The following is a 15660-nucleotide window of genomic DNA, read 5'->3' as shown; positions in this document are numbered from 1 at the left end:
CAGGACTCAGTTGAAAACGGGAAAAGAACAGCTGTCTCCTGAGTCCAAGTCCACTGTTCTATCGACCCATCCACCCAACCCGCCTCCTTCTAACAAAGAAAAACTCATTATAAAAATGGATGTGAACCGTGTCACTTCTCAGGGACACTGGGTTGTTGCTGTTTAACTTACAAATGTAGCTATCGGTCATAATAAGCTGCAAAAAAGACCTCTGGGATCATTTTATGGAGTTACAGGACAAGAAGTGAGTTAAAATTCTACTCTAAAATGGGTACCTCCATTTATTACCTGGACTTACCTCGAATAAAGAGTGAAAACCAAATGTCAAACCTAGCTGCACGAGAAAAAAAAGTGTACAGAAAAGGCCGACAAAAACTTGGCAGTTGAAATAGATTTGAACATTTGTCTGTTTTTCACACTTAATTCCAACATTTCAGTGGCGGAGTGAGCTGAAAGACCGTCTTGCAGAACTCATTCCATCAAAGGCTTTGGATGCAGTTATCTAACAAAATCAGCAATTAGCTGCAAAGAAGCAGAGACAATTTAGTGAATAAAGCAACCTAATTAACTTTCGCCATGTGAATGTTTTTTTTTTTTTTTTGGGCAAAACATTTCCGATAGTAGAAGAGACTCTGTAAAACTGATTGTATGTGTCTCATGGAGGTGTGTGTGTGTGTGTGTGTGTGTGTGTGTGTGTGTGTGTGTGTGTGTGTGTCACAGGTTTTCGATTTTCATTAGACACATAAGGACTCGCTGCTGTCCTCTGTCCAGCTGTGAAAGTAGCAGTTTACAAGTCTCCAGGTACATCGATGCACCGTTAATTCGGAGGCTAAATGCTCTTTTCTACGCACGCACGCACACACGCACGCACACACGCTTACGCATATACACACATGAGCATTGCAGTATTTCCATTCAAGTAGATATTAAAACCTGCTCCTGAGAGGGACTTTCCCTCACTTGTCTCCACTAAAGTGCAGCGTGATTTTTAGTGTCATGGAAGAGTTGCTTTGCTGTGTCCATGCGTATAATCACATGTTTATAATTCTGATGATGACAGAATTTTTTTCCCCCCCTAGGTCACAGTACATTGATCTCATCAGTCAACTCATCCAGCCTTTTTTGATTATATTCACACACACACACACACACACACACACACACACACACACACACACACACACACACACACACACACACACACACACACGCACACTCTCATGCATGTCAGTAGTCAGTAGCCATACCTTCAGCTGTGGCCCTTGAGGAGGAGACCTATCGCAGCAGGTGACAGCTATCAATCCAGCCCCAGGGTCGATGCAGGTATAGAAGAAAACCCCTTTCATCTTACCTCTGACTTTCACTCAATCTCTGTCTCTGCCTGTGCGCCCGGTCTCCCTCCTTCCTTTTAACTGCACCTTCTCGCGCCCGCAGAATTTCTCCGAACGGTAACACACTTGTCCAAGATGATCCTTCAAACCCTGTCTACAGTAAATGCTCTGGCACATCTTTGTTTTTTCTTCCTCCTTGCAGCCCCTTTGTTTTTTTTCTCCCTGTCTTATCACCTTTCATTCTCACAGATTTGTGTGGATGTTCTGTAATACACTTGTGGGTGAGGGAGCCAATCACCAGCAGATGATGGACTTCGAGGGAGCGAGTCGTTGGCACCGAGCTTCCTGGAACATATTTAGAGAATTCTCCAATGATGCTAATTCTCTTCTTGCGAGTACTTGTTGAATGTTTTTTGGCCGTGTGCGCATGCAATCACACAAATCCACTTTCAGCTGGGGCTCAGAAGGCATCTATTTATGGTTGGCCTGATTGGAGAATAATTCTCGCTGTTAAAGGGGGGACATATCAAGTATTTCTGTGGTCTTTGACAGTTCAATCAATATCGGGAAATATGAGCAACTCTTTGTCAAAGCCGAGAAATTCAAGCGCTAAACAGGATGTCACATGCAATGATGTGATCAAGACCAATTATGGCTCCACTTTATCCTTAACTGGTGGACTTGTTTGTGCTGCAGAGAAAGGTTTTGATTCATTCATGGTAAAAATAAACAGTCGATGCCTCCGGTTTGCTTACCAGCTTGATTTCCATCTTCCCCCTCCATCTCCCTCAATCCCTCTTCTTGCTCACCTCGGGATGGAGGCAGTATCAAAGTGTTTTCTTCCTCTCTCAAACTAGTCCCCAGGGGGAAATACCCCCCCCCCCAACCAAACCCCCCCCCACCACACACACACACACACACACACACACACACACACACGCACAATCCTCCCCCACCACCCCTCCCTCCTCCACCTCATCATCATCCATCTGGGAGGCAGGATAAGCACTGCATGGGACATTAGGCCCATTACCCAATCACAACATGTTACCAGCCCTGGCCCACCAACTCTGCCCTCGCTCTCACGCCGCGCTCCAATTTACTGGAAAGGACACTGCTTAACAGTTGTGAGGAAGCATCGGAGCTGCATCACTCTTTCACTGAGTCTCATATGACTAGATTGTGTTGGAAATACTGTATCGCCATGTCAGATATGTGCATTTTGACTTTAAATTTGAAACTTAGCTTATCTTTCTGAGTGTAATTTAATACCCGTGACCCTCTAAAGGATAAGCGGGTATAATTAATGGATGGATGGAGGTTTATAAATAATGAAAATCAACCCAGACTTATATGTTTCCATTCATAATGAGATCTTGACAGGTTTGGAGACTTTTTCTGAAATTTTTCAGGTTTCTTAACACATTCAGAGTACCTGGCCTCTACATGCCGTATATGAGAGATACATTATTTAGAGCACAGAAACTAATTACGTTATGTAAGCCGGTTTTTAACACTGTTTAGGGTGACATATGCTTCCATTTTTACGGATGGCTGTTAATTTGGTAACACATTAAAGCCGAGTAGGCCGGAGAAGGTGAGAGTTTTAGAGAGCGAGCATATGGCTGTTTCCTGCAGGCGCTCCGTTCCCGTGTAAACTTGATGCATATTGAATCATCACAAATTCTCGTAGAAACAACTCGGATGTTCATTTTTGGCCAGCTGTGCTGCGTTGCAATGCCTTGCATCGCGCAGCCTGGATTAAAAGAAACACAAATGAATAGATAAACATGCCCAGTCTAATTTTACTACCTAAATTCCCTTAAATTTGGGGATGAAACACACTCATTGCTCTCATTACTTGCATTTATTAAAAATCGAATTGCCCTCAGATCAGACAGCTGAATTTCTTATTAATGGCTGGAAGTTTCTAAATGATTCCGGCTTCCACTGAAAAAAGTTTGTTCCAAACAAGTATCCTCCTCCTCCTCTTTTATCTGTTTTAACCTCCTTTATAAACTTAAAAGCTAGAAGTCTCAGTGAGAAACTGAAAATATACTTTTCAATCAGTAATTAAATAAATGACAAAGTGACTCTACAGCTAGACGCCTGACATTTAAAGAGGCTGATGGATTTAAAATAAAAAGGTGGCTGATGACGTACGAGTCTGAAACATGCTTAAGATTTGGGACTTCCTTTTGCCAGAACAGGAATGAGCTACATTGTCGATGCTGCCGGATAACACAACAGCTGATGCAGTCTGTTATTAAAACGGTAAGAAGTGCAATCTCTATGACAACAGGGATCTTCAGCACATCAGCTGTTGTCATTAGCAGCAGTGCTGCGAGAGGCTGAGGCTGATGGGATTGTCATCCTGGTGCTGAGACTGCTACACCTCAGTTAGTAGGCTGTGGTCTTCAACATGGGGCAGGTGGCTCACACAGGACCTGACAAAAGAAATGACCATGTTGGGTCCCTTCTAGTTTCTAGTTGTTTTAAAATATTTTAGGTCGGTGGTCCCACTCTTTACACTACGTAGCTAAGATGGTGACTGTTGAGGGTAAAAAAGTCACACTGAATTTGGAGACTGGTTTGAATAAATCATCTAGGTACTTATACTGCACTGCATGTTTCCATACTTGACAGTGTGAACGCACTTCTGTATTCACAGTAGTAAATGTTAGTATGTAAGTACATCAGCTGGAACACAGCATTAGCCATTTTGGAACCAGTGGGTTAATTTCAGGCTGAAATAAACAGGCAATTCCAGCTGTTGTCTGTCAATTTTAATATCTGAAATGAAAACTGTTGCTGCATCAGATACATCAGATGTAACTAACTTATCTAATAAACCTAACGTTAAAAGCTGGGTCTGGACTTTTTTTTGCCTCTGCGCCAGCAAGAGTCAAAGCCAGACCATCAGAAAACATAATTTATAATGGATGTTGTTTTTTTTGGTTTGTAGAAAAATACACCATCTTCCACACATATACAGCATGTCCAGTATAGAATTGCTCCAACTGCATCCACACAACTTACTTTTGACAGACCTGCCATGCTTAGTTCTGGTTGTTAAACTATGATTGGACAAACATGGGCAACTGAATGGTCAAGTGAAATGAAACTCCAAACAAGAAAGGGACTCAAAAGTTAAAAAGATAAAGAATAATAGAGAATACTTCTCAATTTCAAACCGTCCTCCTCCAAATTTTGATTCACTTATAGTTGAAATCCAATTACTCAACTAAACAGTTTAATTTGAATATAATAAATTAAAAAAATCTGTCATTATGTGCTTGCTCTAACTTTTTTTGTACAATAATTCTCAGTTATTCATTAGTGGCTTTTCAGATTGAACCATACCATAACTTCAACATTGGTTTCATTATGAACTACTTGACATTTGCCAGACACTATTCCCCTTCTGTTAAACCATTTGAATTCCTCCCCAAAGGCTCGTACTGTACAGTAGTCAGTCACAGTGACACCAAGACGGTCACAAAGGAAATGTATCAGCCGAAGAGATAAATACCTACTACAATACGGCCTACATTTAGACCTTGGCTGGCGTCAACGAAGAGACTGCACAGACAAAACAGAAAAGCCAAAGTGATCGAGAGAAAAAAAGAAAATTATTTGCCAGACAAATCCCATTTGAATTCCTGCTCTCTTTAAATTTTTGTTTCCATGTTGTGGAAATATGCAGCACTAATCCTAAACTAACATATCCTGCATATTTTGGATGTTTTAAGTACTGAAAGAAGTAATTTGAAACAAATATTTGGTATCCTTAACACACTCTGTTTGAACACATTTTTTGTGTATATAAGGATGTGTGCGTACGTACTGTATATGTGGCTCTATATTTTATTGTGTGTGTGTGTGTGTGTGTGTGTGTGTGTGTGTGTGTTCTCAGGAGTGGGGGTCTGGGTGTCACTCTTTGACATTGTAGCCTGGATCTGGCAGGGATTTAGCTGTTTTGATCCACAGTATGAGTGACCGTCGGGCACGCGGGCAGGACAGAGGGTGTAACTGGCCTCAAACCCCCTAACTAATCTACTCACGGAGTTATCTCCTGCTAAAGGAGCTTATATAGCCACTGTCTACCCCAGGGGGGGTACCCCAGATGTACAGTAGACTCCACAAACACACAGCTGCACGCTGATGCCACTTGCTCTGATAATTATACGACTGTGATATCACTTACCTCTCTAAGTTTGCAGAGTATACCCTTAAGTGTTGGACATAAACTATCGCAAACTGAAGAAAAGAAAAAAACAGAGTAAAAAAAATCTGATCTTTTTCCAGTCCCTGCCAGGAAAAAACACAGGGCAATGGGTACCAAGGGAAATCTACAGAAGTTCAGCTTATCCGCTGTAATGCATTATCTCATGGAGATGTTGTAAAGTTATTCCAACTGATACAACCCCGATGCTTCTAACATCCAGCCCTCTCCCCCAGACTTTAATACACTGTAGACAGATGATCCCTAAATAAATATTCTGTCCCACTTTGCATGCTGAGATTGTTGTAATGCAATAAGCTTGTGTAAGCAGAAGGCGCACCGACGAAGCACTGATGCCAATTCTGCTTGTCCAGTATGTTAACAGGGTGGTCAATATGGGCTGAAAGCTCGCAGCCTCTGGCCTTGGATTTGAATACATCTTAGAGCATTTTGTAATTTTGTGACACTTTGTACAGTATTTGTGTGTGTGTGTGTGTGTGTGTGTGTGTGTGTGTGTATGTCGAGCAATATGGCAGCAGAATTCAATACCGATCACATAATCCTTAAAACCTTGACATTTCTGTTAACCGTTTAAAAGATAATAATGGCTCCAGGGACGGCAACGTTGGTCTGTTTCTCAGCTGCTTTGCTCACGTTATCTCAACATCTACTTGATATATTGCCATGAAATTTGTTACAGATATCACAGGCATCAAAAGGAGGAATTATACTGAAACTCACAATCTCTTGACTTTTCATTTTTTGAGTAAATTGTGCATATTGTGTCAGATGGATGCAGTTTTGTTCTCTCATTCATTATTATGGGAATTGTAAATTCTTGTAAATTTTAACACCATTAATGATCCCTTAATTTTTCATCTGGTCAAAAATCAAAATTCCCCAACATTTTAGTTTATGACCGTGTAGCTGCAAGCCTGATCATAGTCCCAACAGCATCAGCTGCATTTTATTGCCAGTTAACCAAAGTCGGTATAGTGACATTCTAGATTAAGGTGGTGAACCTAGCACGTGCTTCGAATGTCACTGCCCATCGAATGGCCACAATCAGCTGTTATCAGGACCGTAGATGTGGGTAGTAGGGTTCTCCTCCACCTCCTAGTCAGCTCAGTAGGCTGTTATCAGCGAAACATTGGAGAATACCGGCGACTGTCGGTCCTTTGTCATAAATGCGTTAACGCTCTGACATGGTTGCAGTTTGGTTAGCTTTCGTTACCAAAACTACTTGGGTAGGTTTAGGCAAAGATCGTGGTCTGAGTTAAAATAGTTACTAATGTAAGTTATGTTAAGTTATGAAACACGGTGTCCAGGGAGAAAGTTCTCTGTTTGAACCACCCAATTATCAATGATCTCCTCACTACGCGGACTCTCTGACTCTTTATGCGACAGCACCTGACTCCTTCTTTGGTTCTTGTCTAGAGCTCGACCGATTCAACGATTTTATTGGACGATATTGACCGATCACAGATATCGGTATTGGCATATATGTTGTCCAATATGACAAAAATATTTTTTGCCAAACTTAAATCAGAAAGATGCTTGGGATAATTCACAACTTGTTGTACATTTGTGTTTTTTTTTTCTAGTGAAGTTGCTGTTTCAGTGCAGTGATGTCATTTAGGACGATGAAGTTTATCGTTAAACTGTAAGGCATTAGGGCAGCACGGTGGTGCAGTGGTTAGCACTGTCACCTCACAGCAAAAAAGGTTCCGGGTTCGAATCCGGTCCTGGGCCTTTCTGTGCGGAGTTTGCATGTTCTCCCTGTGCTTGCGTGGGTTCTCTCCGGGTTCTCCGGCTTCCTCCCATCATCCAAAAACATGCACCTTAGGTCAGCTTACCTGGCGCCGCGCTAGTGGCAGCCTGCTGCAGCAGCTCCCCCCTGAGAGCCCCCCTGCTGTAGTGAAGAAATTTCCCCTCGGGGATTAATAACGTGTATAAAATCAAATAAATAAAAAAATAAATAAAATATTCCGCCTCCATACGCGCTTCCAAGTGTTTGATAACCACATTTCTGTCGGTATCAAATTCTGAATTTTTTTGTACTCCCTAATATCGGTATCAGAAAACCAATATCGATCGGCCTCTACTCTCATCATAATTGCTATTACAACAAGAGGTCGCAATAAACATAACTTTCTAGCCGAGTAGTCGGTGCAGTGTTCCCAGTCTGAAGAATGATTAGGGGTGTGACAGCCAATTAAAGGGCTGATAACATTTGAATCAGGTGATCTTTGTAAACAGTTTTGTAATCATTGTCATCTATTGATAAAGTATTTTATTATTCTTTGTACATTATCGACCCACATGCTAAAGTCAATGCCAACATTCACAGTGTAGCATCCACAACTTGTTTTAGATTTGGAGCCAGATCCATTATGAATGCCTTACCCTTTCTTTCAGACATTTATCCATTATTATTGGTTATGTAATGTAAATTTAGTTTGTGTCACAAAAAAAAAATAAAAAAAAATAAATCTATTTTTAGCCTTATTTGGATTTTTGGTAGTTTGTTTTTGATCCACTTACAAATAAATAAAATAAATAAATAAATGAAAATACTATTACAGTTTCATCATTTAGATTTTTGCAAAACATGCCTGTGTTGCCTTCTGCTTGCCTCCCTGCTGTTTTCACACTATGATTCAACCAATAGGCCAAGGTGTTGATATGAGCCTCGACGACATATGAAAGCATGAGGAGCTGAGAGCACGTGGGCGACTTCTAGATCCAACATGAGCTGTTCATGGGTGTTTTCTAGCTGTTTTTGCTGAGTCTTCACTCTTGCCCTTTGGAGGTGAGAGCCAATGACGGAGAGGGAGGGAGAGGGAGAGAACAAGCCAGGCCAGGATGACTCTGTTACATAACGTCTGCTGCTGCTGCATGACACGTTTGGTCACGCTCCGAATCACTACTCGTCAGTGCACCACCGTGAGGTGTGTGTGTGTGAGTGACAAAAAGAAATGGTGCTGAGAGGGTGGTCTGTAGTCCTGCCCATGGGTGGGTGTCGGAGAGGGGGTGGGGGGATTTGTTATTGATTGCACAGCTGTCCCTTTTAATTATGTCTCTATCCAATCAATGCAAAAGACGACAGGAGCCAAAGTGACATTTCTCCTCTCTGATTACTGGTGTCTCCTTTGTGGTCCAACTGTCCTCTGCTTTGATTCGGTGCCACGCTGCACCCATCTGCAGTCATTTTGAATCAGGCGTTTTACCCTTTGCGAGCATATGGTGTCATGCATTTGGGGATGCAGAATGGCACAAGCGAGAGATACCCAGTGGGTGTTCATACATTCGGAGCAATGTGTTTGGGATGCAAAGTTAAGCCAAGAGCTGAGGCTGTGCTTGTTTTATCAAGTGCAAGGCTCATTTTCTACTTCTACAATGTTAGAATACTGGTGGTTGTGGCACATCCAAGGCCACAATGTACAGGAAATGCTGTAGTATGAATAATCAGTATTAAAGATATGTTAGAGAATATCTGGTTCTTGGATAAAAAAAAAAAAAAAAGTGGAATGTACAAGCCTGTGGATATAAACAACAGAAGTCGATTATGGCCCTTGTGCTTGAAAGGTTCTTCTAAACTCTCTAACAGAAGGTAGATTACACTTGGAAAACCTGAAAATGCTCTAAGCCGTTTAGGTTTATTCACTCTCTCATTCTAGGTCAACCTTCCATGAACATTTCATTCCTAAGAAACATTCCAGTGGTGTCATAATATTTAAAGTTATCCTCCATACCACGCTGACGGAAAAAAAAAAAAAAATTCTATGCATGAAATCCTTAAAACTGATGGCAATCATACAAACCAATAGCAGCAGTCTGTTATATGGGAGACTGGTGTCATATTATTTTTTTCTTGTGTGTCCCTCATTGACTATATGCAAGTGGCCGTAGCTTGCGGGTCGAAAAATGAGGCCAGTGCGGCAACTTCTCTCATGAAATACAAAGTCAATATATTTTTTCCACAATTCAGTTTGGTGTCGTTCGCTAAAGTTATCCGTTATCCATATTATTTTTTTTGATTGTTATTAGGCCTCAAAAAGTGGCATTTTTAGGGGCGTGTCCGATTGACAGGCCTGTGGTGCAGTCCGGTTTCCGCAATAGGTGGGTGGGGCATACTGTCCTTGGGTTTTCAATGAGATCCAGTTAGATCCATTGCTTGTTTACCCCCCAGCTCATCCAAATACGGTCACTTCTGGCTCAAAGCAAGATGGCGACAGTAAAAATCCGAACTCGAAGCTACATAACTGCAATTCACAAACCAATGGAAGATGTCACTGTTGGCCACTTGGTGTCTATAATTTCCTGTTCATTTCAAAGATGTTTCTTTGACATATGATGTCACTATGTATAGTAAAAATAAGCATGTCCTTTAACAAACCTGTGAATATTCATGTATATTCCATCGATAATTGGAAACTTAATTATTATATTCTTACTTGGAGACAAGTCTCTATTTTCCCTATGAATAATGCAAAATCCAATATGTCTTCCAAGCAAACCATTTTTGAAATTATGGACCAGTAAGAAAAAGTTATTACCAATTTTTTTAATAGAAAATTACTTCTGGGGAAAAATACTTAAATACTGATAGCTTCTCCCACATTGCTTCAATATAATTGAGCATTTGAGTGCCGCTTGTGTATTTATATTTAAGTCTATTTGGTTATAACTCCATCAGCTTTGGTCTCGTAAATAGCTTTTAAAACATCGGTGATAAACTGGACATTGACTGCTGTGGCCCAGAGGCCTGCTGTTGTCTGAAAGCATCGAGCACGCCGTACAGTGTGTGTGTGTGTGTGTGTGTGTGTGTGTGTGTGTGTGTTGAAATCCCTTTGTGAATAAACAGTATCAAGGTCATTTCTAATGAGTAGAATTTTTTTTAAATTTGTGTACATAGAAGCTGTGTCCCTTGAGTTGCAAAATGAAATTTACCTCTGCAAGCAAGAACAAATTTCATGAAGGAGGCTCCACAATGGCAGTGTGTTTGTAATTGTGACTTTCAGTGTTTACCCTATCAAAACTGAACGTGGTGCTAAATTAAATGCTCCTCTGAATAATAAAGCTTGGGACTGATGAGGTGGGCACGTCTGAATTAAGCAGGTGGTAATTGAGGTGGTGGTGGGCCTGCACTAACAATGAAAACAGTGCGTTGCTCTACAGTCCATCAAAATTAATGACATATCCTGTTTATTAATTCCAGGTCAAAGAAGAATACGAGCAGTGCTCAGCGCCCACCGAAACATGTCTTTGATTCTCTCTCATGTTCCTCTTTTTTCCCGTCTCCCACAGTTGATCTGCTTTTCTGTGTGATCTATGAATGAGTGAGGTGTAGATGTAGCGTCTGAAAGACATAATTGGGTCCTTGAAAACTTTATGAGATTTTGACTTTGCATTTCTGCGTTACCTCTGCACATTTCTAAAAGCTTTTCTATCTGTAGTTTTTAATTTCCATGATGTTTAAACTGTATCACATCTGTCGGCATCTCAGACGGTTTCGTTGCTTGTTCTGGTCATGTACAATTGGAGTCGAATTTATCACTCCAGGTAATTTGCAGTTTGCCAACTGTTTCAGTGTGTGCATGGAGAATCAGTACAAACACTTGTCCAGAGCTTCTGAGGCACAATCTTTGGTACTTCCTGTCCCACTGTGCCTGGTAATTCAACGTGTCTTGTATCATACAGTGAAAAACGAGAGTCTCTAATCCAGCTATAAATGCGAGGACATGGATTTAATGGCACATTGGACCGTACATATCAAGCCCTGAAATTCCACCACTGTAAATATAAACATGGTCTCAGAGGAGAGCCATGTTCCCCTCCTCTCAGCTATTTTGTTGTTTTGGGATTACACCAGGACAGTCGTGGCTAACTGACCCTCATCCGTTTCCATGGGGACAGAAAAGCCTTTTCTGTCATTACTGAGATTAGAGTCTTATCTGCTTTTGTTCTATTTTGGAAAAGCTCATGCGGACTATCAGGGTGCCCACTGCTGCTCCTCCAGCAGTTATTATCACAGCCACGATATCTACATCTCATATCACTTCCTACAGTACACCACTACTGTTCAACTTCCACAGATGCACTTTATGGTATCACTTTGTCTGAAAGCAGGGTTGCAGTGCCAGAATGGGTGCTTGATAGCTGCTGCAAGTCGTACTCATTATAACGGCAATTCTCTCATTTAACTCTGCAAAACGAGTGAAATTAAACATAAAAAATTCATGTAACAATTGGCCTGTCTGTGATAATTTAACTATCAAAAGTATCAAATTCAAAGCACCTTCTCTTGTTTGGCGAGAGACTGCTTTTCAATTTGTCACTTTTCACGGGTGGAGAAGTGATCAGAATTACATTTTGACCAATAGTGTGGATCTACACTGGAGCTGAAACTGACACTACAAATCCCTTACCAAGCGAATTTTCCACATCAGTATGTTGGTTGAATGCGTTCCTCCAGTGCAGGCCGGCCCGTATGTTCTTTTAATTTAAAGTCACAACCAGTAGAATATAAACTGCCTTGAATTTAGAAACCTCTACAAACTGTGGGGCCGACAGCAGCCATGTCTTACACGGCTATCGCAAAGATGACTCACCGCTTGTTTGCAGACTGCAGAGAAAAGGCATGCTGAATGTACACATAGAGGAGTGACGTCAAGCTTTTGTTGTAAATATGGAACACTGCGACTGAAATGTCCGCGAGGTTTACTTTTCACTGGCGTTGGAGGAAACTGGAACTCGCCCATAGGTTTGAACCTTATGTGTTGTGTTTGTAAAATTAAAAAAAAAAAAAATCATGGTTTGGGTTAAAATGAGGTATATTTCGTAAGGAACATATGTACGTCATGGAATTTATTTTACGTATGTTACATAAGTTTAATATGTTCTGTTACTTATGAAGAAATTACAAAGAAAAAGACACAAAAAACCATGAGGTTGTGGTCAGGAAAGGATCATGGTTTGGGTAGGTAACGTTACGTACATCCTGTACATCACTTAACAAAGGTTATATAAGTAAATACATTAAATATGTTACTTTATGTTGACTTTTGCGTTCTCACCCACTTAAACATCACTGACGGATGAAAGTGAAATCTTTGTTTGTTCCTTCCAACCACCCTCGACCTGCTAGCTACATAGTTTTTGTCTCCTCGGTCACATGACCTCCCTTTTCAACCCAGGTCATTACGGTGCAGACGCCAAAGGGCACCTTATGCTTTGACAGAAAGGCTGGTCAGCCCTGTGATAGACTGGTCAGCCCTGTGATAGGCTGGTCAGCCCTGTGATAGACTGGTCAGCCCTGTGATAGACTGGCAGCCTGTTCAGGATGACCCTGCTTATTGCCCAGAGGGTGAGGATGAGGATTATTTCCATTTCATTACTGAGAGGTAATATTTACAATAGACCTGTTTTAGGGTGTCTTTGTCCAACGTCGGCTGTAATAGTGGCATTTTGAGTAGGGTGACTGAGGTAGGGCACAAAATGGGACTATATGTATGTTTTTGTCACAAAAATATCTGTTTGGATTTATATTGGATTTAAAGGGGATTTTAATCTTATACGATGAATGCATTTTCACATTAAAACCAAGACTGTATGAAACAATCAAAACAGAAAACGGATTATATTGTGCCGCCACAGTAAAAGCAAGCGGAGGCTGTTGTTGACGTGCACTTTCTTAAGTAAATGTGGCTCTGCAGTGCTGGAAATATCTCATTATTGTGCTCCATAATGTGACCATGGCAGCCTAAACACATGCTTTGGCTCCAGAAAACGGCATGTTGACAAAAAAAACAAAACAACTAATGACCTCCACCACAGGGACAAAGACATGTGACATATGAATGGAAAATATCTAAATGCAGTGTTATAATTAACAAGGCCTTGAGTTGGGTATGGAGATTCTAGCTGGTCATATGTGCTTCTCTCCTCAATAAAGCGTCTCCTAATGACCTCTGCTTCACTCTCCATCCTCACTCCTTCCCTCGCTTCGCAGGTCGAGTTCTCACAATCCCTCGGGGGGGATCGAGGAGAGAGTCTGCGTGCTCCGTGTGATGATCAGCAACTCTTAGAGAGATCCTGACAGCCAATCATCTGTCTTCTAGTAGCGTCCTGCTCGGCTTAGCTTCACATTTCAGGATGGTGCCATTTCTTATATTCCTGCCCGGAGAGCTGTTTCATGTTTGGAATGGGCTGCTGTTTTTTTTTTAGTTTTTTTTTTTTTTATCCGGCCTGCTGAAAGTGACTGATAGATCTGTGCTGTGTTTATTAGAGAAAAAAAATCTGCAGAGCTTTGTTTCCGGCCGTTCATGCATGCTCAAGTGTAGAAAAAAACCCTGAAAAACGCAGTTCACTCCGCTTCCAAAATCAGGATAGATTAGTTACAGAAGAAGCACTTCTTGTACCCCCCCCCCCCATTCTCCTTCACCAGTGTAAAGAGGAAAGTTTCCCATTAAAAATGTTCCCAGACCCAGCTCAGTTAGTGTGGAGAAAATACATTAGGAGAGTTAATGTGATTTTGGCTGAGCAGATTAGAAATGTCTTTCATGGTCACATTCCAATATTAGTCCAGAGCTAAGCCTCAATATGTGTTTCTTTTGTGCTTAACCTCATAATGTCAAGAGACCCATAGTCACTTCTGGCATGGATATTCTCTTCCGCTGCCAGCAAAGTTAGCTGCTCCACTCCTCTAAAGCCGTGTGGAAAAGGACGGGTTAGGGGAATAGCATGTGGCAAGGAGGAACAGGAGTGTCAAAAATGGACATTTGATTGATATTTTCAGCAACGTCTGCTCGAATGCGCCAAAGAAAAACAAAAAACGTGATTGACACGAAGTCGTCACGGAGCCAAACGTGTGCGCAAACAAACAAGGCGAGAGTCGATGGCCTCGCTGATGATCTGTCCCTAATAGACTGAGAGAGTCCTGGCTGCCAGCGGGAGCCAAATCCTCCGAGTAAACACGGGCGGGCGACTGATCCACTTTCAATTTAAATGACCTCCATGCTGCCGCCGCGTCTCACCGAAGGAATTCAAATGCCTCAATCATGCCGCACTCTCTCCCTAACTCATTCCAAGAGGGATTAAGCAACCAAATCAATTAGAAGCTGCAGCTAAGAAGCACGAGTCTTCAGCTATCGCTTCCTCCCTCTCACTTACTCTTCCTCTGGCTGCAGCGAGAAACAAAAGGTGCTTAAGTGCATTAAATAAAGTAGGAGTGGTCACTGGCTTGTAATTATAATTAATAACAACTGAGTAATTGGAACTACTTTTCTGATATAAATACATTCAAGGTCTTTTCCAAATGTTGCCATAGGGTACCTGTGACTGAGGACCAACGGTTTATTTAATTCTATTAACAGAAACACTCTCAACTACTACTTCGACAGTACGTCAACGACTCAAGCGAAGCTGTTTGAATCTCTTTTGCTGCCTAATCTCGGACTTTTTTTTTTTTTACCTCTTTCTCTCCCCGCTTTCCCTCTTGTGTGTCCTGCTCTTTCTCAACTAAATCTTGGTATGCAGAGCCTGTTTTGCCTCTTGTTACACCTTTCTCCCACCTCCACCTCCTCCTCCTCCTCCACCTCCATCATATCTCCCTCTCTGGCCCTGGGAAGAATGCTGACGTTCTGAGGGAAACAATTGTGCTTCGACATCAGGATGAGAGGACCAGGGGCTGTTGCTGACTGAATCCTCCTGTTTCTCTCCTGTTTCTCTCTCTCTCCCCCTCTCTCTCTCTCTCTCTCTCTCTCTCTCTCTCTCTCTCTCACACACACACACACACACACACACACACACACACACACACACACACACACACACACACACACACACACACACACACACACACACACAGTCTCACTTCTCTTTCTCTCCCTGTCTGTCTCCTCCTAGTCCAAGTGAATCAAAGGAGATCAGCTCCCTTACAGCCCTGTCTTAGAAGGGCTTGACTACAGAGGAAGGAGAGCGAGGAAGTGGGAAGGTAGGGGTGGGGGTGCTCATCTGATAGAAGTAACTCAGAGGGCAACACAGAGAACATCAATTGAATGAAAATATAAGTTTTTGTTTCTCTTTTTTTTTTAACTCTAT

Source organism: Brachyistius frenatus, unplaced genomic scaffold, assembly GCF_029030835.1.
Source record: "Brachyistius frenatus isolate BFR_SWC_R1_liver_20210118 unplaced genomic scaffold, ASM2903083v1 Contig_44, whole genome shotgun sequence".
NCBI classification, from domain to species: domain Eukaryota; kingdom Metazoa; phylum Chordata; class Actinopteri; family Embiotocidae; genus Brachyistius; species Brachyistius frenatus.
The sequence above is the reverse complement of the archived record's forward strand: the minus strand, read 5'-3'. Positions refer to the sequence as shown.